The sequence below is a fragment of the Symphalangus syndactylus genome, chromosome 3, assembly GCF_028878055.3.
Source record: "Symphalangus syndactylus isolate Jambi chromosome 3, NHGRI_mSymSyn1-v2.1_pri, whole genome shotgun sequence".
Lineage (NCBI taxonomy): Eukaryota > Metazoa > Chordata > Mammalia > Primates > Hylobatidae > Symphalangus > Symphalangus syndactylus.
Window position 1 is genome coordinate 73,950,841 of NC_072425.2, and position 24,615 is coordinate 73,975,455.

The 24,615-nt window shown below is 41.7% G+C and overlaps 1 long non-coding RNA gene across 1 annotated transcript in view; it reads right to left on the minus strand.

The window, feature by feature from the left end:
* LOC134736303 (uncharacterized) overlaps nucleotides 1–24,615 on the minus strand; it is a 115,858-nt gene that overhangs the window by 2,709 nt on the left and 88,534 nt on the right. The gene's annotated exons all lie outside the window — the stretch shown is intronic.

Sequence of the window (24,615 nt, forward strand, 5' to 3'; positions counted from 1 at the left end):
AAAATTATATCCTGGATTCAGGATGTAAAAAACAATGTGCTTAGATTTAATAAAATAAGACAATATATCCTTCAAGTCACAACTAAAGGATACATTGCCTTCACAACTCTGCCTCTATGAAGCATTCTCCAGCCCACCACAATGAACTTTCCTTTCCTGATCAATGATATGGTTTGGATTTGTATCCCTGACCAAATCTCACGTAAAATTGTAATCACCAATGTTGGAGGAAGGGCCTGGTGGGAGGTGATTGGATCATGGTGGCAGACTTTCCCTTTCCTGCTTTCATGAAAGTCAGTGAGTTCTCATGAGATCTGGTTGTTTAAAAGTACATAGCACTGGCTAGGCATGGTAACTCATGCCTGTAATCCCAGCAGTTTGGGAGGCCAAGGCGAGTGGATCACTTGAAGTCAGGAGTTCGAGACCAGCCTGGCCAACGTGGTGAAACCCCATCTCTACTAAAAATACAAAAATTAGTGGGGCATGGTGGTGCGTGCCTGTAGTCTCAGCTACTAGGGAGGCTGAGGCAGGAGAATTGCTTGAACCTGGGAGGTGGATGCTGCAATGAGCTGAGATCACACCACTACACTCCAGCCTGGGTGACAGAGTGGGACCTCATCTCAAAAAAGCAAAAAGTGTATAGCACCTCCCCCTTTTCTGTCTTCCTCCTTCTCCAGCCATGTAAGATGTGACTGGTTCCCCTTAGCCTTCTGCCATGATTGTAAGTTTCCTGAGGCCTCCCCAGCCATGCTTCCTGTATAGCCTGCAGAATCGAGAGCAAATTAAACTTCTTTTCTTTATAAATTACCCAGTCTCAGGTAGTTCTTTATAGCAATGCAAGAACAGACTAATACAACAACACATCAAGCATTGCATCTGTCCTCTATCATAGCAATTGTCCCTCTACACAATACTGGTAAGTTTACCTGTTTATCTCCCAGCCAAACAGTGAGAGCCATGGTCCCTAGCTTAGTGCCTGCAAATAGCATGAATGAAGAAATAAATGAACAGAGAGTTCCTGCCCTCAACAAACTCCCAATCTGGTAGAAACACATATGTTCCCATACGAATCAAACTTCTCAAAGCACTATAAACAGATTATATATACAGAGTCCTCTAGATTACACAGTGTACTTTTAATGTACATTCAAATTTGCAATAACTGGAAAGAAGGGTTGAAATAAAGCTTGGAGGAGCTTCTCAGAAGAAGTGATATTTGAGCTCAGATATGTTGGCCTTGAAGAATGAGTGGAATTTCAAGAAGCAGAAAAGAGGGAGCAGGGAAGAGATTTCAGGAAAAGTAGTATAGCATGACCAAGAAGAATCACAATGGCATGAAAACACAACAGAGTGCTGGAAGACAGGTGAGTGATTCATTGTGGCTGGAGCATATGCCAACATACTGGAAGTGGAATGCTCTAGATATGAGCTAAGGAAAATTTGATCTAGGTAAGAGCTAAAGATGACCTGAAAGTAGAAATGATAGAGGAAGCCTGTAAGACTGTGAAATATTTGTTATTTGACCCCATTGCCTAGCATACAACTCCTAAAATCCTTAGAATGTCCAAAGTGACACCTTTTCTTATCTAGTGAGCTGACTGATGGTTGGCAGCCCCTAAGTAGTTGCAGAATGGGGGATAGTCACTGGAAAAAACAAGTCATGATTAGAGAGTTGGGACTTTCAGCTCCAGCCTCCCCCACCTCTAGGGAAGAGAGAAGGACTGAAGGTAAGTTGATCACCAATGGCCAATGATTTAGTCAATCATGCCTATTTAATAAAGCTTCCATAAAAACCCAAAAGGACAGGGTTTGGAGAGCTTCTGGATAGCAGAACACCGGGAGGTACCTGGAGGTACCTGGAGGTTCCTGGAGGGTGACATGCCCGAAGAGAGCAAGGAAGCTCCACACCCCTCTCGTACCACATCTCTTTATTGGTATCCTTTGTAATATAATAAAGCAGTAAATGTAAGTAAAGTGTTTCCCTGAGTTCTGCGAGCCACTCTAGCAAATCAATCAAACGCAGGGAGGGAATTGTGGGAGCCCAGATTTTTTAGCCAGTCAGTCAGAAGCACAGGGAAAACAACCTGGAGCTTGTGGTTGGCATCAGGAACAGAGTGTGGGGACAGTCTTGGAGACTGGGTCCTCAGCCTGTGGGATCTGACACTATCTCCAGGTAGACAGTGTCAGAATTGAATTGGAGGATGCCCAGCTGGTGGCCACTCAGAACTGATTGCTTGCCTGGTGTTAGGGGGGAAACTTCCACACATCTGGTCACAGAAGTCTTCTGTGTTGACTGTTGTTGTGGTGTGAGAGCAGAGGAAAAATGGTTTGTGCTTTTTCCCCTCAAAGCGAAAATGGGAAATAGACAAGAGTTGCTAATGGAGTGAAAGGGCCATGGAATGGGTTAAATATAGCAGGAAGGATCAGTTAGGCAGACACAACAGGGTGAGAGTAGATACAACCAATGGAAAGAGAAAAGTTAAAGACGACTCTGAAGTCTCCAGTCTCAAATGTAGTCGCAGAAATAGTCTGGTGAGTGTGCAATTGTATATTGCAATTGCAATCCCATAAACATTTGCTGAATGGATGAGTGAATACATGAATTATAAAACAAATGAGTGATGAATTGAATGAATGAACAAATGAATAATGGTTCTTTGCCCAAACAGTGGCGAGTAGACACAAGGCTGAGGTAGAAGATGCATGGGACCTTTTAGTCAAAATTAAATCTAGGCTGAAAAGTGTTTTGGGGACCATGGCCCCAAATGCTTTGCCCACCAAGGTATTTTTCCCCCATGTGGTATGTCTGAATACACCCTCAGTGAGTTCCCAATCTAGAAGTAACAGATATATATATATATCTCCAACAGATGTCCCCTAAGAAATATTTAGAACTTGGCATCAAAGCTAACTTTGTCATGGGAAGATGCTCCTAATAGGGTGCTCCACTGGAGGCCCCTGAATCAAGCAAGAGAAGGTGATAGGAAGATTGGAGGAAAAGCATGGCATCCCACGTGACCCAGAGATACCACAACTGGGAGCACAGGTGGCCTCTGGACCAACCAGTCCCTTCCACTGGGCACCCAAATGCTTGAAGCCTCTCAAAAATTACTTACATGGCATTATTCTTAGTTATATTTATTCTCCACCCCCACGCCCACCCCTATCATTCTCAATGTATAATTTAAAGAATCCGTTCTGTCTTATCTTATTTGGTAAGCCTAGCAATGCTTCATCAAATACAGTGCTTTCTCTATTTCAGAAAAAAAAAAAAAAAACTGAACTATCTTTTTTGTGTCAGTTCTGCCAAAGGATCCACTTTTTGTTTTGTTTTGTTTCATTGTTGTTTATTAAAACAGGGGTGGAAGGGCTATGTGGAGAAGAATGATGTAGGTGGAAGGGTAGAATTTGTTGCCATAGATATCTCTCTCTCTCTCTCTCTCTCTCTCTCTCTCTATATATATATATATATATATATATATATATATATATATACACACACACACAATTTTTTTTTCTGCAAAGCTTGTCCCTATGTAATCCAGGCAAAAGAAGCTAACTGGTCTCCCCCATGTTGCTGGCTTCTAGATACTGCAGGGGCTGTTCCTGAATTTGCTTCCTTTCTTAGGGATTTCAACCAGACTTGTCTCTGCTATTTGGGGTTTCTATGCTGACAGCAAAAGCTCCCTAGTGGCTCTATTTCATTCAACCCATTTTACTGGGCCATTAGCTCAGTCTGCAGTGGCAGAAAATCAGGTCAATTCTACAAAGTACACAGACATTCCAAAAATTTTAATAACTGATTTTTTTTTTCCTAATCATTTTTTTTCCTCTCAGTTTCTCTATCTTTTAAATGGGGCTTAGAGGTTGAATCAGATCCATGGCTTCTAAATTTCTCAGGTTACAACTACTTATTAGAATCTGCTGAAAACTAGAAATCCTTTCTAAGAGGGAAAAAGGAAGCTGAGATTTGAAAGACTGTTTAAAGGGGTTCACGCAATCCCTAAACTCATCCACAGTCACCAAGGGAAGAATGTATGTACCCCAGGTTAAGAAGTGATTGTGCTTCCATCTCTAAAGCCCTGAGACTCCATGCAGGCTGCCAAAACAGAAAATATACGATCATTTCTGGAACATCTGTCTCTAGAAGAAATCAGGCTGACAGCTGTATGAGCCATGATATTGTGAGCAGCAGGCCCTCGCCCATCCTCCTCCACAGCTGTTGAACAAATGCACTGAGGTTGAGAGAGTAAGATCCTGAATTAAGCAAATCAAACTATTCTCGACGAAGGCAATAAGAACAGTCTGTGCACCTTCCAAGTCTCCTGTAAACCAAAACTCCAATGGTAAGCTCTGCCTTCAAATGAAGATTAACTGAGTCTTGTCAGTTATCTCAGTTTCTCTTGCAATCAAAGTCCCTGCCTCTAACTCCTAAAGGGCTTTCTGCTGACAAGAAAGCCACCCCTATTTTTGCAAGTGGCCTTTCTCATTATGACTTTATGGGATTGACACGTAACTCCACTCACACTGGATTTTATACATGAACAAGCTTCTTCTGCTATTTTCTGAACCATGAGCTGCTGTTTCACAAACACGCACTACAACTATTGTCACATCTCTTTGTTTTTCCAGTGAACATCTTGTTAGTTGGAAGTCCACTGTCTCCCCTTGAGTCTCTCTGCTCCCTCTTTTTTCCTCTAACTCCTAATTATGAAATTTTCAAACATACAGAAACAGTGAAGTAATAGAAAAATGAATATCTGTATACCCTCCATCTATATTCAACAATTATTGACATTTTGCCCTGTTTGCTTTCTCTGTATGTGTATATGTTTCTAAAACTATATGAGAGTAAATTGCAATAATTGAAACATTTTACGGCCAGGCCCAATGGCTCACACCTGTATTCCCAGCACTTTGGGAGAACGAGGCAGGCAGATCACTTGACATCAGGAGTTTGAGACCAGCCTGGCCAACATGGTAAAACCCCATCTCTACTAAGAATACAATAATTAGTCAGGCATGGTGGCACATGCCTGTAATCCCAGCTACTTGGGAGGTTAAGGAGGGAGAATCGCTTCAACCCGGGAGGCAGATGTTGCAGTAAGCCAAGATCGCGCCACAGCACTCCAGCCTGGGTGACAAGAGCGAAACTCTGTCTCAAAAGAAAAAAGAAAAAATAAAAAAAAGAAACATTTTACTTCTATATTCCTTAAAATTCATCTCCTAAGAATAATAATATTCTCCTCCATAACCACAATACCATAAGAAAATTTTAAATGATCCTTAATGTCATGTAATATCTGTTTCACACTCAAATTTCTGCAATTGTTTCCAAATGTACTTTTGTGATTATTTTTTATTTTCCAAATCATCACCCTCTGGCTGACATAGCTCTTTAACCTTTTAGTCTGGAGCAACCTCCAAGCACACACTTTGCTTTTCATGACACTGACTTTTTAAAGAGTCCAGGCCAACCATCTTGTTGAATGTCTCACATTCTGAATTTGTGTGACTATTTTCTCTTGTCTTATTTAGGCTCCTCTGTCCCTTCTACCTTCTATAAACTAGAAGTTTGGCCTAAAGCCTTTTTCAGACTCGGGTTAAATATATTTGGCACAGGCCGGGCGCAGTGGCTCACACCTGTAATCCCAGTACTTTGGGAGGCTGAGGCAGGTGGAGCACCTGAGGTCAGGAGTTCGAGACCAGCCTGGCCAACACGGTGAAACCCTGTCTCTACTAAAAATACAAAAATTAGCTGGGCGTGGTGGCACTTGCCTGTAAGCCCAGCTACTCAGGAGGCTGAGGCAGGAGAATTGCTTGAACCCAGGAGGCAGAGCTTGCAGTGAGCCAAGATCGTGCCACTGCACTCCAGCCTGGATGACAGAACGACACTCCATCTCAAAAGAAAAAAATATATTTGACACAACACTTCACAAGTATCTTATGTACTTTTGTATTACAGTAGAAGCTCCATAATGCCATTAGTAGTGGTTAAGGTAGAAACCACCAGATCTCTCCAATGTAAAGATATATTTTACCTTTACAATTCATAAGTAAACTGGTGTGACACTTAAGTCACATGAATATATCATTCCCCCAAGAATTTTACAACGAATGGTTTTAGTATGAAGAATTTTACACCTAACGGTTTTAGTATCCATTGATACAATCCTTGAATGAATACATTGGGGATTGTAAAATGTACCCCCTTCCCTTCTGGAATTAATCCAAAAATGTCAGTTCTACTTTCACATTCAAATGAGGTGAGCATGAGGTCCGAGCAGTCCACTACCGCCATTGCTTCTTCTTGTCACTCAGTGTCACTGTTGAAGACAGTCCCTGCACAACCCTAATGGTTCTGGTCCACCTTGAGATGGTGCCATTTGGATCCAAATCCTTGAACAGGCTGCTGTATTCCAAAAAAGAGGCCAATTCCAGCCTATAAGTGCTAAGTGGAGCTCTGAGTGCCTCTCCTCTACGCTCCCAGTTCAATTCTCAGGTTCACATACGCAGACTCACTCAGCACATCAGCCTCCCTAGGAGGGCTAATTTCACAGTTAGTTCCAGCAACTTCCACTTCATGGATTCCATGAAGAAACTGACTTCGTTCTTTTCCCAAAGACCCACACTAGGGGGCAGGCAGGTTTTCCTTTATAGCTAAATAGAGTGGGACTGATAATACTCCCTTGTCCACACTCACCCTTCTTTTTTCAGTTTATTTTTCTCGCCTTATTGCACTTATGTTAGGTCTTTGGAAAAAACTGATTATTGTGACATGTAACACATATGGGAAAATCTATGTAAATAAAGGTCTGGCTAATAAGCCCAATGAGTTCCAACATCTGAGAAGACCCAATTATACCTGTCCCCAATAACTATTATCTCCTTTAAAGGTAACCATTACCAGGCACAGTCGCTCATGCCTGTAATCCTAGCAATTTGGGAGGCTGAGGTGGGACGATCACTTGAACCCAGGAATTTGAGACCAGCCTGGTCAACACAGGGAGACCTTGTCTCTATACAAATATAAAAAAATTAACAGGACGCAGTGGCACAAGCCTGTAGTCCCAACTACTCAGAAGAGTGAGGTGGGAGAATGGCTTTAGCCTAGGGAGTTAAGGCTCCAGTGAGCCAAGAGCACACCACTGCACAGCAGCCTGGGTGACAGAGCGAGACCCTGTCTCAAAAATATAAATAAATAAAGGTAATCATTATCATGACTTTTATGCAGTGAGGTGCTGGTAAATGTCTAACAACCCTTTCTCAAAAAAAAAAAAAAAAAAAAAAACCTCTCAGACTGTACTGCTTGCTGATTTCCTTGATGTAAATATTCCAACTGTGGCTGATTCCAAGCTACCAACAGAGATTTGGGTTGAGATGCCACAATCAGCTCTCCGGATACAGCACAGTCCCACTCCAGCAGACTACTGTGTTTATGGTAACCACTTCCTTTCTTTCTTCAGGACTTTACTGCTTATATATACATATTTGAAAACCTAAAGTTTAATTGAGTTATCTTTATGTAATTGGAATAATATTATGTGTATGAATCTCATCAATGTTGTTTAACTATAGCATGATCATTTACATGGAAATGTAGGGTATCAGTGTGTAATTATACCACAGTTCACTGGACATTGGAATTGTTTCCAGTTGGAGGCTATTAAAACTAATGAAGGTTCTGTTGGGTCTGTACTTATGACTGGAATTTCTGAGTACTAGGATAAATGTGTCTTCAACTTCATTACATTAAGCAAAATTTTCCAGAATAGTTTATCAAATTACGTTCCTTCCCACTGTGTATGACATTTTGCTTCTCTCCATATTGTCAGTTGATATGGTCAGACTATTTAACCTTAGACTTGTAGGGAGTATAAAATGATATTTCATTGTGTCTTAAGGCTTTTTTCTGATCATTAATTAGCATCTTTTCTCTTGTTTTTGGCCATTTGGATCTTCTCTGCATTCTCAACTGTCCTTTTATAACTGAACTCTTTTGTGTTCCAAAACAGCCAGTCACAGTGGTTCACATCTGTAATCCCAGCATTTTAGGAGGCCAATGCAGGAGGATCACCAGGAGTTTGAGACCAGCCTGGGCAACATAGTGAGACCTCATTTCTAAAATAATAAATAAACAGGCTGGGTGCAGTGGCTCATGCCTGTAATCCCAGTACCTTGAGAGGCCAAAGCAGGTGGATCAATTGAGGTCAGGAGGTCTCTACTAAAAATAAAAAAAATTAGCCGGGCGTGGTGGCACATGCCTGTAGTCCCAGCTACTCAGGAGGCTGAGGCACGAAAATTGCTTGAACCCAGGAGGCGGAGATTGCAGTGAGCCGAGATCACACCATTGCACTCTAGCCTGGACAACAAGAGTAAAACTCCTTCTCAATAAAATAAAATAAATAAAATAAAATAAAATATTTAAAAAATCTATTCCCAATCAAACCAGAAAAACTCAGAGTGGAAGCTGGAAATTGCTATTGGAGATTAGAGAAAGGATTACGTGTTTCAGTAGCAGTGGCTGCATGCAGCCTTCTAAGGGAAGCCATGCTTAGTGACTGAAAGGCAATGTGCCAGGTGCAATTGCATATGCCTGTAATCTCAGCACTTTGGGAAGCTGAGGCATGAAGATTGCTCGAAGCCAGGAGTTGACACCAGCCTGGGCAACATAGCAACACCTTCTCCATACTAAAAATGAAAAAATTAGCCAGGCATAGTGGTGCACACCTGTAACCACAGTTATCCAGGAGGCTGAAGTGGGAGGATCACTTGAGCCCAGAAGGTTAACGCTGCAGTGAGCCATTATTGACCACTGTACTCCAACCTGGGCAACAGAGCAAGACTCTGTCTCAAAGAAAAAAAAAAAAAGACAATGTAACCTTCTAAGAGTATCTCCCCAAGTGATTCAACAGTATCTATACCCCCACACTTCTACCTTCAATGATCCAAAGTCATTTCTGGCACCTCTGCATAGAGAAAAACTGCACAGATTTAATCTCTGGCAGACCTTCCTGTATGGTCTCCATCATAAGCTACCTGTAATTAATCTTATGCTTATACAATGTACATATGTTCAAATGCTTTTACAACTATTGATATACTTTCTTCATAGGGACACTTACGCAGCTTGTGACTATATATATTAAGCCAGTCCATTAACTTGTTAACTTTTCCAAAAGCCTAGTAAATTTCAGCCAGGCTAGAGGACAGAACTCAAAATCATAAGGTATATAAAGTAGGACTTTGAAACAGCTCTACAGGGTAAATAGCTCTGGCTAAACTAGGCATACTGAATTTATCTGCACTGACTACAGACATAAGTATCAACTTCTGAGCTACCATTTATCATGTAACTGTAATTGCAAGACACTTCATATCCTTTGCGTCTAATCTTCAAAACAGCTTTACAAAGTAGGTTTTGTTATCTCCAACTTGATGAGGTAATGAAGGCTCAGCATAGTTAAAAGGTATTTCCAGGGTCACACATGCAGTAAGGAGGGAAACTCAAATTCAAACCCAGGTCTCTTAAACTCCAAAGCCTGTGCTTTTCCCACTCCTCTGCCTCTCACAACGGATGCAAAGCCTGAGTGTGGGATTTTGTCATTCTTTGAACTCTGGGCTGCCAAAGAGAAGCACTTCAACTGGAGCTCATTTAATCAGACTAACCAATGAATCCCAGTGGCATTTTCTCACATCTCTGTTTACCATATTTATTTGTACAAAGTACTGTCATGTTTAATTTTAGTCAGTGTTTACCTTCTCCAAATACTTTTGTGCCAAGAAAATAATAAAAAATCAACCTGAATAAGGCATTTTGGGTGGTAATTTTAAAATCAATAAGTAAAACAGGTAGGAGAGGGAAGATTTGGAACCATAAATGTCTATTTCCTGAGCTTGCTGTTAAGCTAAGTTGAAATGCTTAAATGTTTCCCATTCTACATCTCAAAGGAATGACCACAACATTCCATTACTTACAGTTTTGACAACAAGTAATCCATCTCATCCGACTCACCTGTTGGAAAGCAAATGGATCCACTAAGCAAGCCAGAAGATGATAAATGGGGAACAAAGTCTTTGCTGGCTGTGGCTCATCCATCATGTCTCCCAGGAAATGGGACCCAGGGGAGCAGATATGAGTGAGGACATGTTCCCTGTGGCCTCCGGGAAGGAACAGGCCACCAAAATGGCTTCTCCAGACCTACTTGGCTTCAGGTTACAGAATTACCAAATTGCTTTCCCTGCTACAGAGCATCTAAGTACTCAAACCTCACCCCTCGGAGGCAGTCCTCCCATTCATTAAGAGGCACCTCCCGAAAAACTAACCTTTTCCATGTCTTTCAGTTCTCTACTTGCCCACTTTGAGAAAAGAGAAGGCAACCAATGTTTATTGAGGGCTGACTACAAGTCAGCCAGTTTGACACGTTTTCTCTTCAAACAGCTGTAACAGCCCTGTGAGGTGGGCATTATTAGATATATCTCTTTTTCCAGAGAGATTATATCTCTTGCTCAAGGACACACTGTATCAAGTGGCAGAGTTGAGAATAATTTCAGGTCTGTGCAGCTGGAAGGTCTGATAATTCTTGACCCTTCTTCTAAGTAGGTCTCTCTGTTCTTTGAGGTCATGTGTCAACAGGCTAGGAACCGAACACTGCTTTAGACCTCTAGAGATTTTGAGCTGGGAGGAAGAAAAAACCCTTACCGAGTCATCTACTTCCAATATCTCCCTTATCTGCCACAATGATTTATTCTCCCTAGGCTAAGCCATTCTGTGCTAGCTGTAGTCCCACTCCAGAAAGCACATCTGGCCGGGCAAGGTGGTTCACACCCATAATCCTAGTATTTTCGGAGGCCAAAGTGGGCAGATAGGTTGAGTCCAGAAATTTGAAAGCAGCCTGGGCAACCTGGCAAAACCCTGTCTCTACAAAAAATATAAAAATTAGCCGGGCATGGTGGCATGCACCTGTGGCCTCAGCTACACAGGAGGCTGAGGTGGGAGGATCGCTTGAGCCCGGGAGGTCAAGGCTGCAATGAGCCGTGATCACACGACGGTACTCCAGCCTGGGTGACAGAGTGAGACCTTGTCTCAAAAAAAAAGAAAAAAAAGAAAGAAATCACATCAAACTCATGTGAGTAGAGTGGCGCTGTAACAGGAGACAATGCTAAATCTCCCTTAATTTTTTATTAAATATTTACAAACTTTTCTACCCTACCTATTATTTTATCTTTACTGCTATATGTATTATTTATTATTTATCACAATATTGAGTTGGAAATCCTGATTTAGTCTAATCTTTTGCTTTCTCAGCCAAAGAAAACCAAGTCAAGCTCAGCAAGTGTGAGCTATTTGCCCAGGTAACCTCATTTATAAGTGGTTTTGCTAAAGCGAGCCTTCTAAATCATATCTTGGTTCCTGACACTACACTATAATATACAATTATTAATCCTGGGCAAGGAGAAGATCTTGTTCCTAGTGCCTCGTGGACTCCCCTCCGGGTGCCCTCTCCTTGAAGGAGAAGGATCTTTATTCTACCTTTTCATCTTTGAAGTCTGCATTCTCTGTGGGTAGAGACCACCTTTCTCCCCAACCCTCTCCCAGTCTCAGAGCCTCTCTTCACCAGCTGTCTCAGAGAAAAATGAACTAAGCCAGCACTCTGATGAGGATAGATAGGCAGCACAGTTAACTGGGCTGCAGAGCTGTGCTTCTCAAATATTCTGGTCTCAGGATGCTTTGTACACTTCAAAGTTATTGAGAACCTGCCAGGCGCAGTGGCTCACGCCCATAATCTCAGCACTTTGGGAGGCCGAGGGTGGATTACTTGGGGTCAAGAGTTCGAGACCAGCCTAGCCAACATGGTGAAACCCCATCTCTACTAAAAATACAAAAATTAGCCAGGCATGGTGGTGGGCACCTGTAATCCCAGCTGCTCAGGAGGCTGAGGCAGGAGAATTGCTTGAACTCACAAGGCGGAGGTTACAGTGAGCACAGATCGCACCACTGCACTCCAGCCTAGGCAACACAGCAAGACTCTGTCTCAAAACAAACAAACAAAAAACAAAGTTATTGAGAACCCCAAAGAACTCCAAACCAAACAGACCAAAAATTAGTGAAAAGAATAGCATTGTTTTAAATGTTTGCAAACCGCTTTAGCATCTGTCTTAATAGGAGACAGCTGGAGTCTCATAATCTGCTTCTGGATTTGCTCTGTTGTGATATCACACGTCATGTAGTCTCTGGAAATCTCCCCTATACATTCATGAGAGAATGAGTGTTTTAAAAGACAAATACCAGGCTGGGCATGGTGGCTCACACTTGTAATCCCAGCACTTTGGGAGGCCAAAGCAGGAGAATTGCTTGAGCCCAGGAGTTTGAGACCAGCCTGGACAACATAGTGAGACCGCTGTCTCCACCAAAAAAAAAAAAAATTAGCTGGACATGGTGGAATGCACCTGTAGTTCCAGCTACTTGCGAGGCTGAGGTAGAAGGATTGCTTAAGCCTAGAAGGTCAAATGAGCCCATATCACACCACAGCACTCCAGCCAGGACAACATGCAACAGAGCGAGACTTTGTCTCAAAAAAAAAAAAAAAAAAAAAAAAGCAAATCTCATCTTAGTGTTACTCAAAAAGTTTTGACTTCACACACACTGAAAGGGTCTCTGGGACACACACACACACACCCCTGCGGGTGTCCCAGGACCATAACTTGAAAGCTACTGCTATAGAATAATGAACATGGAGTAAGAGGAGCTCCAATCCTGGTGACCACTTACTGGGTATGTGACCTTGGTCTTGAATTCATGCATAAGAAAGAGCCTGGCACAGACTAAATGTCTTCTAAAAAGCTTTTTAAAACCTGCTCCCAAAATATTTATGTAAAAAGAAATATGCTTAGGGATAGTGCCTGATTACAAAGAAATGACTCTCAAGACGGGCTATCAGGCAGGCTGGGAAGCACAGATGGGAAGTGAATTTCAAAAACCTTTGGCAGTGGTGGGTATCCCTTGAGTCATTCTTCCCAACCCTTGGTTCACATCATGCATGTGCCCACTTTATGGAAAATTCCAGCTGTGGCTGCATATATTCTACTTACTCCAACAATTATCTATCGTATCTGGGCCTTTCACTCCTTACCGATTCTTCTGAACCTTCCTCTGCCCACACCATTGAACAAGAAGTCTTCTAAGAGTTTCCCCTGCAGAAATGAGTCTTTTTGATTGAATGACCTATTTGTACCTGCTGTTGGGGCTCTTTCTCTTCATCCTGACAGAGACCACCAGAGCTGTCCTCTCTCTCCTGTGCCTACCTCTGACTGCAGGCATGGACAGTGGTCTGGGACTCATCCCAATCTATTTTCTCACTAGCTAATGAGCAGGAATTCTTAATTAGACTTAGTTCTTGGGGAATCATTTCTGTGGATGTTATAAATAACAGGGTGTGGTCTGCATTCAGAATCATAAAAATTAATTTTGGCTATGTGGTACACTCTGCCATTCCTATTCAGCCACAGAGGTCCAAGAACACTAAGGCCATATTCCTGCCACCAAGGCAGCAGGGTTTTGAATTTTAGTTGAATTATACTGCCCAACTTCCAAATTATTTGTTTTTTGAGACAGAGTCTCGCTCTGTCACCCAGGCTGGAATGCAGTGGCACAATTATGGCTCACTGCAGCTTGGACCTCCTGGGCTCAAGCAACCTTCCTGCCTCAACCTCCCAAGTAGATGGGACCACAGGCACATGCCACCATGCCCAGCTAATTTTTTATTTTTAATAGAGAAAAGGGCTCACTATGTTGCAGGCTGGTCTCGAACTCCTGTGCTCAAGCAGTTCTCCTGCCTTGGCCTCACAAAGTGCTGAGATTACAGATGTGAGCCACTACACCCAGCCTCAACCCTCAAATAAAACAAAGACCTGAGGAAATATGGGGAGGCCCTAGCTGCCTGGACTTGCAAGTCCTCCGAGATTCTATTTGAATAGAGTAGGAACCACATGACTGAAATGTTTAGGAAAAGGAAAGGCTATTAGAGGTAAGAAATACAAATATCCTATACTAGAGAAATCTGGTGCCCTACACTAGGCTTCATCAATCTGATAGGCAGGTAGCACAAATAAATACGTGAAACAGGTGAAAACTGTGCTTAGCAGGAGAGTACACACTCCACCTGAAGGGGGCAGCACCTGCAGCCGACTGTTACCAGGCCGCACAGTGGCCCCAGTGTCACCAAGCTTGATTTTTCAAGAGACCTCAGAAATCTGGACTTTTTAAAATGTGAAATCTGTCACTATTTAAATGTTTGCACATTTTAAGTCATACATATTCTCCAATAAAAATTCAACAAGGCCGGGCGCAGTGGCTCACGCTTGTAATCCCAGCAGTTTGGGAGGCCGAGGCAGGCAGATCACGAGGTCAGGAGATCGAGACCACGGTGAAACCCCGTCTCTACTAAAAATACAAAAAAATTAGCCAGGCGTGGTGGCGGGCGCCTGCAGTCCCGGCTACTCGGAGAGGCTGAGGCAGGAGAATGGCGTGAACCCAGGAGGCAGAGCTTGAAGTGAGCCGAGATTGCGCCACTGCACTCCAGCCTGGGCGACAGAGCAAGACTCCGTCTCAAAAAAAAAAAAAAAATTTCAACAAAAAAGTTTTCCAAAAAGTTTCCACAAAAATACCCATGGGCTGCCAATTGCATCTGATAGCCCAAAATTTCATTCCTTGGAAGGCAAGACTATTTCTCTTAACCTGAAACACTGTGGCTCCTGCCCTATATTGCCCAGGGCTCAATTTTTGTTTTGATCTTCTAGTGTGATGAGAATTTGCACATTACACGGTCACACGACACGTAGAACTGCAGCTGATAGTTTGCCATTTCCGGAGCTGATTTCACGTACTTTTAACAGATCTCACAGGCTTACACAAGGATATTCTTCCTTCTGGAAGGTTGCAGAGATTAAATAATTATAGCCTGACTTCAGCTACTTCTGTCTTACCTCAACCACCACTGCTGGCTCCACTCTGTTCCCCAGAGTGCATGGCTACCCAGCACGGTCAATACTTATTTCTTGGTACCCTTTGGCAAGAATGAATCACACTGGATATAAATAAATAAATAAATCCATTCATCCTAGGGGAAAACCAAAAGGTAAAGCAGAACAGTGAGCAGAGAAACAGGGAAAAGAACCCTATGAAAACACTTCGGGCCAGTGTGGTGACTCAGGCCTGTAATCTCAGCCCTTTGGGAGGCTGAAGTGGGAAGATTGCTTGAGGCCAGGAGTTCAAGGCCAACCTGGGAAAAATAGCAAGAATCTACCTGTATATTTTATTAAAAAAAAAAAAAATTCTTTTTAAACAACAAACCTAAAAGTAGCAAAATAAAGCAAATAAACCTAATTATGTGTCTAGTTGGTGGCATAACCACACAGAGATAAACTATTTCCTATTACTTTAAATATAGAACTGGACAAAAAGCTATATTTGGCAATTATATTGTTGGCTATAGTATTGATATTGTTATTCTGGGACTGTTGTGTCTGTATTGTAGAATAAAGCAATTTAGTAGTTATATTGTATCACTGGGGCAGAATCCAGTGGCTCACGCCTATAACCCCATCACTTTGGGAGGCCAAGGCAGGTGGATCACCTGAAGTCAGAAGTTTGAGACCAGCCTGGCCAACCCTGTCTCTACTAAAAATACAAAAATTTGCGGGCATGGTGGCAGATGCCTGTAATCCCAGCTACTCAGGAGGCTAAGGCAGGAGAATCGCTTGAACCCGGGAAGCAGAGGTTGCAGTGAGCCGAGATCACACCATTTCACTCCAGCCTGGGTGACAAGAGCAAAACTCCATCTCAAAAAAATAAAAAGAAAACAACAAAAAAAGTAGTTACATTGTATCACTAGCAATTACAATTGTCAACATGTGAGAAGATAAAGATATAAGACTGAGCCTGGGCAACATGATGAAACCTGGTCTCTACAAAAATTACAAAATTTAGCCAGGTGTGATGATAAGTGCCTGTGGTCCCAGCTACTTAGGAGGCTGAGGTGGGAGAATCATTTGAACCTGGGAGGTTGAGGCTGCAGTGAGCTGTGATTGCACCACTGCACTCCAGCGTGGGTAACAGAGCAAGATCCTGTCTCAAAAGAAAAAAAAAAAAAAAACAGATGTAAGTCTGATAAAACTCTGTAGAACTAAAGTTTAATTAGAAATTTTACTTTGGAGAATTTGTTTTTAAAAATGCTAATAATGCAATTTATAAGCTTTTTCTATTAAATATGTATATGTATATATATATTTCTTTGTTTGTTTTGAGACAGAGTCTTACCCTGTTGCCCAGGCTGGAATGTAGTGGGATAATCATGGCTCACTGCAACCTCAACCTCTCAGACTCAAGTGATCCTCCCACCTCAGCCTCCCGAGTAGCTGGTATCACAGGTGCATGCCCTCACACCTGGCCTTCTATTAAATATTTAATATATTCAAGACTATATGTGCAATAAGCACAGAGTACATATTATTGAGCAATCAAGATCTGTTATAAAAATATATCTTGTGTTAGGCCATAAAGCAAGTTTCAATAAATCTTAAATGAATAATAGCAGAGCAGCTATGTTCTTTAACCTCAGTGCAATAAAATCAAAAGTCATTAACAAAAAAAATATATAGCTCAAAAAGACAAAAAACAAAAACAAAAAAATCCCCCCAGGGCCAGGCACAGTGGCTCACACCTGTAATCCCAGCACCTTGGGAGGCTGAAGTGGGTGGATCACTTGAGGCCAGGAGTTCAAGACCAGCCTGGCCAAGATGCCAAAACTCTGTCTCTACTAAAAATACAAAAATTAGCCAGGTGTAGTGGCTCACACCTGTAGTCTCAGCTACTCAGGAGGCTTAGGCACGAGACTCGCTTGAACCTGGAGGCAGAGGTTGCAGTGAGCCAAGATCGCACCACTGCACTCCAGCCTAGGCGACAGAGTGAGACTCTGTCAAAAAAAAAAAAAAAAAAATTCCCCCAAACCCACCGTATGTTAGGAAGCTACATAATATATTACAAAGTAACTCTTGGATCAAAAAGGAAAACATAGAGAAAGTTAAATTCTTAAGACTAAATGATAATGAAAAAAACTACACGTTAAGATGTATGGAGCACAGCTGAATAAGTACTAACTTTGAGGGAAATTTATAGCTTTAAATTGGGCCAGTAGGTGATAAGAAAAAACAAGATTGGCATTCAATTCAAGAAATTGGAAAAAGAGCACAGAGCAAATCATTGCCCCATAAAATGTTTTACTTCAATGCCTTTTCACTTTTTTTTTTTTTTTTTTTTTGAGACAGAGTCTCACTCTGTCGCCCAGGCTGGAGTGCAGTGGCACAATCTCAGCTCACTGCAACCTCTGCCTCCCAGGTTCAAGCAATTCTCATGCCTCAGTCTCCCGAGTAGCTGGGATTACAGACATGTGCCACCACACCCAGCTCATTTTTTGTATTTTTAGTAGAGACAGGGTTTCACTATGTTGGCCAGGCTGGTCTCGAACTCCTGAGCTCAGGTGATCCGCCTGCCTCATCCTCTCAAAGTGCTGAGATTACAGGCATGAGCCACTGTGCCCGGCACCACTCTTTTTTTTTTTTTTTTTTTTTTTTTTTTTTTTTAATAGGGTTGCTCTTTCACCCAGGCTAGGGTATACTGGCGGAGTTTCGCCATGTTGCCCAGGCTGGTCTCAAACTCCTGGGCTCAAGGGATCCACCCGCCTTGGCCTCCCAAAGTACTGGGATTACAGGCATGAGCCACCGTGCCTGACCAAGAAATTTTACTTTGAATGCATGATGTATTTTATCTTTAAAATGTAAATGAAAATTTCCTGGCTTTATCACCTAAAAAACTTACACACAACAACCAACCCAGTATATGAGTTCCTCTAGCACCCTAATTGTGCTTTCTAAATATCATTTTCCACTATTAAGAAAAAAATCTACTTAAAGAGATGATTGCTTCTAGGTCTAAAACCAAAAATGTACAAAATGAACCTAGAACATCTTGTCATACCTGAAAGCAAGGAAGCTATCAGACTCCTAGGATCATACCAAAGACTTAGGAACCAACATATTGGTCGAAGATGGGCAAATGTGGCCATCAATTAAAGATAAAAACTTCAGTAGATTAAAAACACAGGTATGTTTCTATCGATACGTTCATACTGATTTTTTAAAAAGCACCGTCATTGGTTACTTTTGGAAATTCCTAAGGATCCAACTCATTATCTTGAAAGTAATAAACAGAAGAGAATCAAGCATTTATTTTGACTTTCCAAAGGGACTCTATGTCAAGGCAACCAAATAGTTTACATGGGAAAGTTTCTCTTTATAGATGTGTTCCAGCAAATAAAGCATGACAAAATTAGAATGCTATCATTTTGCAACCCTACTGAGTCAATGTCTCTAGGCAATGAATTTCAATGGCTGCTCACAACCCTAAGGGAAGAGACCTGGACAGACAACAAACAGCAACTCTGAAGTCTTGGGTGGGGGGTGGGGAACTCTAAGTAACAATTTGCACCAATTTGAATGTACCACAAGGGATTGAGAATAGAGAACACATTAAATGGTACCAGGGTGAAATGTGGAACAGTCAGGAGTATCACAGGTAACCAAGTTGCTCTTGGATCAATACAACTGCCGTCAAACAACTAAAATCTTTAATGAGTCCTAACCACCATTGAAGAATGCACTCATTTTTAGTGAAGCTGAGGCATCTAACTGCTGAGATTGTTCCACCTTCTCTTGCCTTCTACAATCATATCCCTAAAATAAACCCCATTAACCAAAGTTCCTGATCATATCTATTTCTTCATTAAAAGTGTCCTACACATTAATAAGAAAGTACATACTTTGTGAGGCTGAGGCAGGCAGATGGCTTGAGCTTAGGAATTTGAGACTAGCCTGGGCAACATCGTGAGACCTCACCTCTACAAAAAAATAATAACAAAAAAGTAGCCAGGTGCAGTCAAACATTCCTGTAGCCCCAGCTACTTGGGAGGCTAAGATGGGAGGATTGCTTCAGCCCAGGGGGGTCGAGATTGCAGTGAGCCAAGATCGCACCACTGCACTCCAGCACGGGCAACAGAGTGAGACCCTGTCTCAGAAAAAAAAAAAGAAAAAGAAAAAAAAGAAAAGAAAAAGAAAAAGAAAGCACAAAATTTCCTCCCTAGCCTTTGTACACAAGCACTTTCCACCAGAGTTCCACTGACATGCCACTGAATTTGGATAATCATGTGAACCTGGATTTGATAGGAGACAAATGAGAAATCAAGTCTAAAGGAGTTTTGACTGCTTGAAGAAGAAAAATGCTGTGAAATGTCTATTTCTATCATTTCCATATGTTGGACAACATTTAGACCACTCAAAAATATAAATTATAACTCACAGAGCTTTATTATTTATATTAAAATGGAAGCTTAGAGAACATCTCCAGAAACTGTTACCATTCAGAGGGCTGTGACTTTTCAGCAGGGAGGAGATTTCCAATGTATTGTTAACATAGCATTAAAGGTATGAAACAATTTCTTAGAGGTCTAAAAATGGCAGAACAGCTCCCCTGTTTCTCATAGTGTCTCAATCTTTTCCATATTTAGTGAGCAAGAGTCAAAAATATCAAAACTCCTGGGAAATTCTCAGTAAAAGAATGTATTTTTGCTCAGCATAATTTAGTTCCATTTGTGGTTTTATCGTGCAAGACTCAGGATCTGTTATACTTGAAAGAGGGAGAAAGAGGAAACATGTCTGTCAGCCAATGGTCCAAATATTCCTTTATCATTTGGCCATTTTCTTGCACATTCATATGAAATTAAAAAACGGGATGAAAAAGAATGGGAGCATGGCCTAAAATAACAAACAATCCTTAGTTAAAAAATGCTAAGCTATGATTTGATCATCTTATACATCAATGGTGACAGAGGAAAATCTTGTATCTTCTATGGCAAGACATCAAAGGAAGCAAATTTATGATAAATAATACCATGCAAAAAGCAGGGCATTGATTTTAATTGCTCTTAATGTATACTGCAAGCCAGAGAAAAGGCAAGACTTTGGAGAAAGTAATGATTTAAAAATAAAAAACAAAAAACATAAAACCCTGAGATCATAGTGTCTGTGAGGATAGAGAACTGGGTTCTGCTTGAGCCATTCTCTAAAGCTAAAAGGAGACATTTTTCCATTTTCCGAAAGAGCTACCTATATCTACTACCCTGTAATCTTGACCCATGTTAAAATCTTGGACCTCTAGCTAGATTTGCCATTACTATGATTGCAGAACTCAAAATATCAGCTAAGAAATTAATTTAGTGCTGGATAACTGAAGCAACTAGAAGATTTTTTTTTTTTTTTTTGAGATGGAGTCTCATTCTGTTGCCCAGGCTGGAGTCCAGTGGCGCCATCTGGGCTCATTGCAACCTCTGCCTCCCGGGTTCAAGTGATTCTCCTGCCTCAGCCTCCTGAGTAACTGGGACAACAGGTGTGCACCACCACGCCCTGCTAACTTTTTGTATTTTTAGTAGAGACAGGGTTTCACCATGTTGGCCAGGACGGTCTCCATCTCTTGACTTTGTGATCCACCCACCTTGGCCTCCCAAAGTGCTGGGATTACAGGCATGAGCCACCACACCTGGCAGGAGACTTTTTAAAGGTATAATATTTGCTGTAAATGTTTTGCGTATTCTGTTTTTAGTATCTATTAGTAATGGCTGGTTTAAGATAGTGTCATCCAAACTGGAATGAATTTTTCTCTTTTTTAGAGATGGGTTATCATTATGTTGCCCATGCTGGAGTGCAGTGACTATTTACAGGTACAGTGGATAGCACACTACAACCTTGAACTCCTGGGCTTAAGTGATCCTCCTACCTCAGCCTCCTGAGTAGCTGGGACTACAGGCGTGCACCACCACACCCAGCTGGAATGAATCTTGACAATGAAGATTATCTGCAAATGACCTATCCGCTACTTTTTAAATTGCCACACAGATGCTACAGACAAGATTCACTGTGTTCAGTGATCTCAGGTTTCTAATCTAGTATACAGTCATATAATTTGAGAATTGTTGAGTTTAATGGAATCCTTTAAAAAAATCTAGTTCTAGTGTGTGTTTTGTTATGTAATTGAGGATATATGTCTGGAGCACTGTGTTTTTGGACTCTGGCTGCGGTTGGGCTCAATAGGAAAAAGATAACTTAGATCAATTAGAGATGCTACTGCTACTTCTTGGACCCTGGAGTTGTGGGGGACAGGACACTTCAGTACATGCACCACAGATTTACCACCCCACTCAGGTCCAACATCCCATCTGGAAGTGAAAGATTCAGATCTATTTCTAAACTCTTCCACTAGCTAGTCTGGGCCAATAACATTAGAAAGCAAAAATAAGTCAGCCAAAATATTTGAGCCTGCATTTACTCACCAGCAGACAAATGAAAACACTAATTAGTAATACCTGCTTGAGCACTCAGACAGGGCAGTTGACAAGATCAAATGAGACGATGTTTAGGCGAGGGCTTTGAAAACCCAGAACACTCTATGAATATCAGTTTAATTTAATTAATTTTTTTAAATAATAAATTATCCTCTATAGATGTCTATTTATCATTCACCTAGCTTCAGCCTATACATATGTGAATGTTCCAGTATGATTAGGAAATAAAACCGGATAGAACCATTTTTAAGCACTGTGCCAGTGGTGTTTTGTTTTTAAGGGGTGAATATTTTGGAAAGTTTTCATTTATCAATTATATGTATTTATACATCCCTTTTATCTGCCAAGAGTTTGAGACAACATACAAATCCTATAAAAGTACATACAATAAACAACAAAACCAAGGGAAAGGGCCACAAAACTGTCAGACAAGATGAAAAATTTAGGTCTGAGCTTCCTGGCAACCAAGGAAAAAAATTAAGCAACACAGTTACATAATTCTCATTTTTAGAAAGGACAAAAAAAGATTTAGCTAAAAAATTAGAATTATGGCCAGGCGTGGTAGCTCACACTTATAATCCTAGCACTTTGGGAGGCCCAGGCAGGCAGATTGCCTTAGCTCAGGAGTTCAAGACCAGTCTCGGCAACATGGCAAAACCCCATCTCTACTAAAAATACAAAAAATTAGCCCAACATGGTGGCACATGCTGGTAATCTCAGCTACTCAGGAGGCTGAGGCACAAGAATCGCTTGAACCCAGGAGGGGGAGGTTGCAGTGAGCCAAGATCATGCCTCTACACTCCAGCCTGGGCAACAAAGTGAAACTCTGTTTAAAAAAAAAAAAAAATTAGAATTAATTTTATCTTCCACCATGCTGAAGAAAGTCTATATTTTTTCATCAAGCCTTCTATTAGCCCATGTAGTACGGACCCAGCTAACAATGTCTCTCCAGAGACCTTTAAATATAAAAGAGTACTGTCACCAAGAAAAAGGATATACTTTGATTCTGGCCTAGCATCCATTTCAAATTCTGAGAGCACACCCAAGGGGCAGCACAGAACCCTATGAAGAACATAGAACTGAGAATCTAAAACCAGTTCATGTCCCAGTCTCCCCATCTGTTGGCTGCGTTGCCACGGGCAAATATTTTAATTCTCTGAGTCCCAGTTTTCTCATCTATAAGAAGAAATAATTATATCTACCTTGGAGAATTGTAATAAGGAAAAAACAAGTCTATTTGGCAGACACTTCATCTGTAAAGCACTAATGACATTTTCATTACTATTAACTCTAATGTTTTATAGTCCATGAATGTATCTAATGTAGCAATGCCCAGAGCATATTCAATGCATGCTAATCCCATATGTTCCCTCTCAGAGATTTAAAGTGTACATTGGCTGTTTTACTTTATCCAGGCTAATATAACAAAATACCACAGACTACCGGGCTTCTAAACAACAGAAATTATTTCTCACAGTTCTGGAGATTGGGAAGTCCGAGATCAAGTTACCAGCAGATTAGGTGTCTGGTGAGGGCCAGCTTTCTGGTTCATAAACCGCTGTCTTTTGGCTGTGCACCCACATGGTAAAAGGAGCAAATGAGCTCTCTGGGGCCTCTGTGATAAGAGCACTAATCCCAATTCTGAGGGTTATGCCCCCATGACCTAATCACCTATGAAAGCCCCATCTTTTAATACCATGACCTTGGTCCTAACCCCTCAACATAGGAATTGGGGGAGAACACACTCAGTCCATGGCATTGGCATGTTGCAGACCTGAGCGGTCCTAAAAATAAAATGCTCTGTTTAGCTTGTTTTAACGCAGTATTTCCAGAGTACAGGAATACAGGCCCCACTTTCTATTTGCATGACTCTATTGTGTAATCCATCCTTTGGGAACATTATATTAACACAAGGGCTCGCAATTAGGGGTGGTTTGTCCCCCAGAAGACACATGGCAGTATCTGAATACATATTCGGTTATCACAGCTGTGGTCAGGGCAGGGGCTGAGATGCTACCATAATCTAATGTGTAGAAGCCAGGAATATTGCTAAACATCTTACAATGCACAGGACAGCCCTCCACAATAAAGAAGTATTGATCCCATACAGCAAATAATCTCAAGCTCAAGAAGCCCTAATCTAACCCCTTTTAAAAAAATATTTATATTTCTAACCTGTATATTGTTAAAGGGTTAACACTCCTAGAGGTATATTATCTTCTGTGAACTGGAATAGCTTTTCTTCCCTCCAACCTCATTTGTAGTAGGCCTAGTTTATGTATTTATAGTGCTCCAGGGCTTCATGAGCAATCCATGGGGCCCAGCCCTCACCCTCAACAACTCTGATTAAATCCCTTACAGCTTTGTTCATTCTCAGCCACGGTCATAATCTCACAGCTGTGCTGTGTATCAGCACTGCCCCCAAATTTTCCTGCTTCTCTCAGTTCTAGCCATCTTTGAACCTTCTCCAGAGACAGCAGGTCCTTCTTGAAGGGCAGTGACCAGATCTACACCCAGAATTCCAGATACAGGGGACCCTTGCAGTGAGCTGGATGCTTCCTAAGAAAAGGTGTATACCAACAATATACTTGCCAGGCCACAACAAAGACCTAGAAAGTGTCACTTCAGGCCAGGTGCAGTGGCTCACACCTGTAATCCCAGAACTTTAGGAGGCTGAAGTATGTGAATTGCTTGAGCCCAGGAGTTTGAGACCAGCCTTGGCAACATGGCCAAACCCTGTCTCTACAAAATCAAACATTAGCTGGGCATGGTGGCATGGCTGAGGTGGGAGGATAGCTTGAGTCCAGGTGTTCGAGGCTATAGTGAGCTGTGATCATACCACTGCACTGCAGCCTGAGAGACAAAGCGAGACCCTGTCTCAAGAAAACAAAACAAAAAAAAAGTGTCACCTCATAATCACAGTTTGGGTGATGTCTTTCTATGTGTCATGTGTACAAATATCAGCTGAAGTGTGCCCTTTTCAGCTCCCATTCTGCTCAATAGAAGAAATTTAATCTCAGTAATTCAGGATCCCTGTAGATTTCCATTTCCTCAGGGCTCCCAAGGTGTCAGGGGCAGGGTCTACCAGGTCCTTCTTGTCACCTCCATACTGGTCCTCTGCTATGTTATTCCAGTTCCTCTTCATGGCCACAGTCTCTTGTGTCCC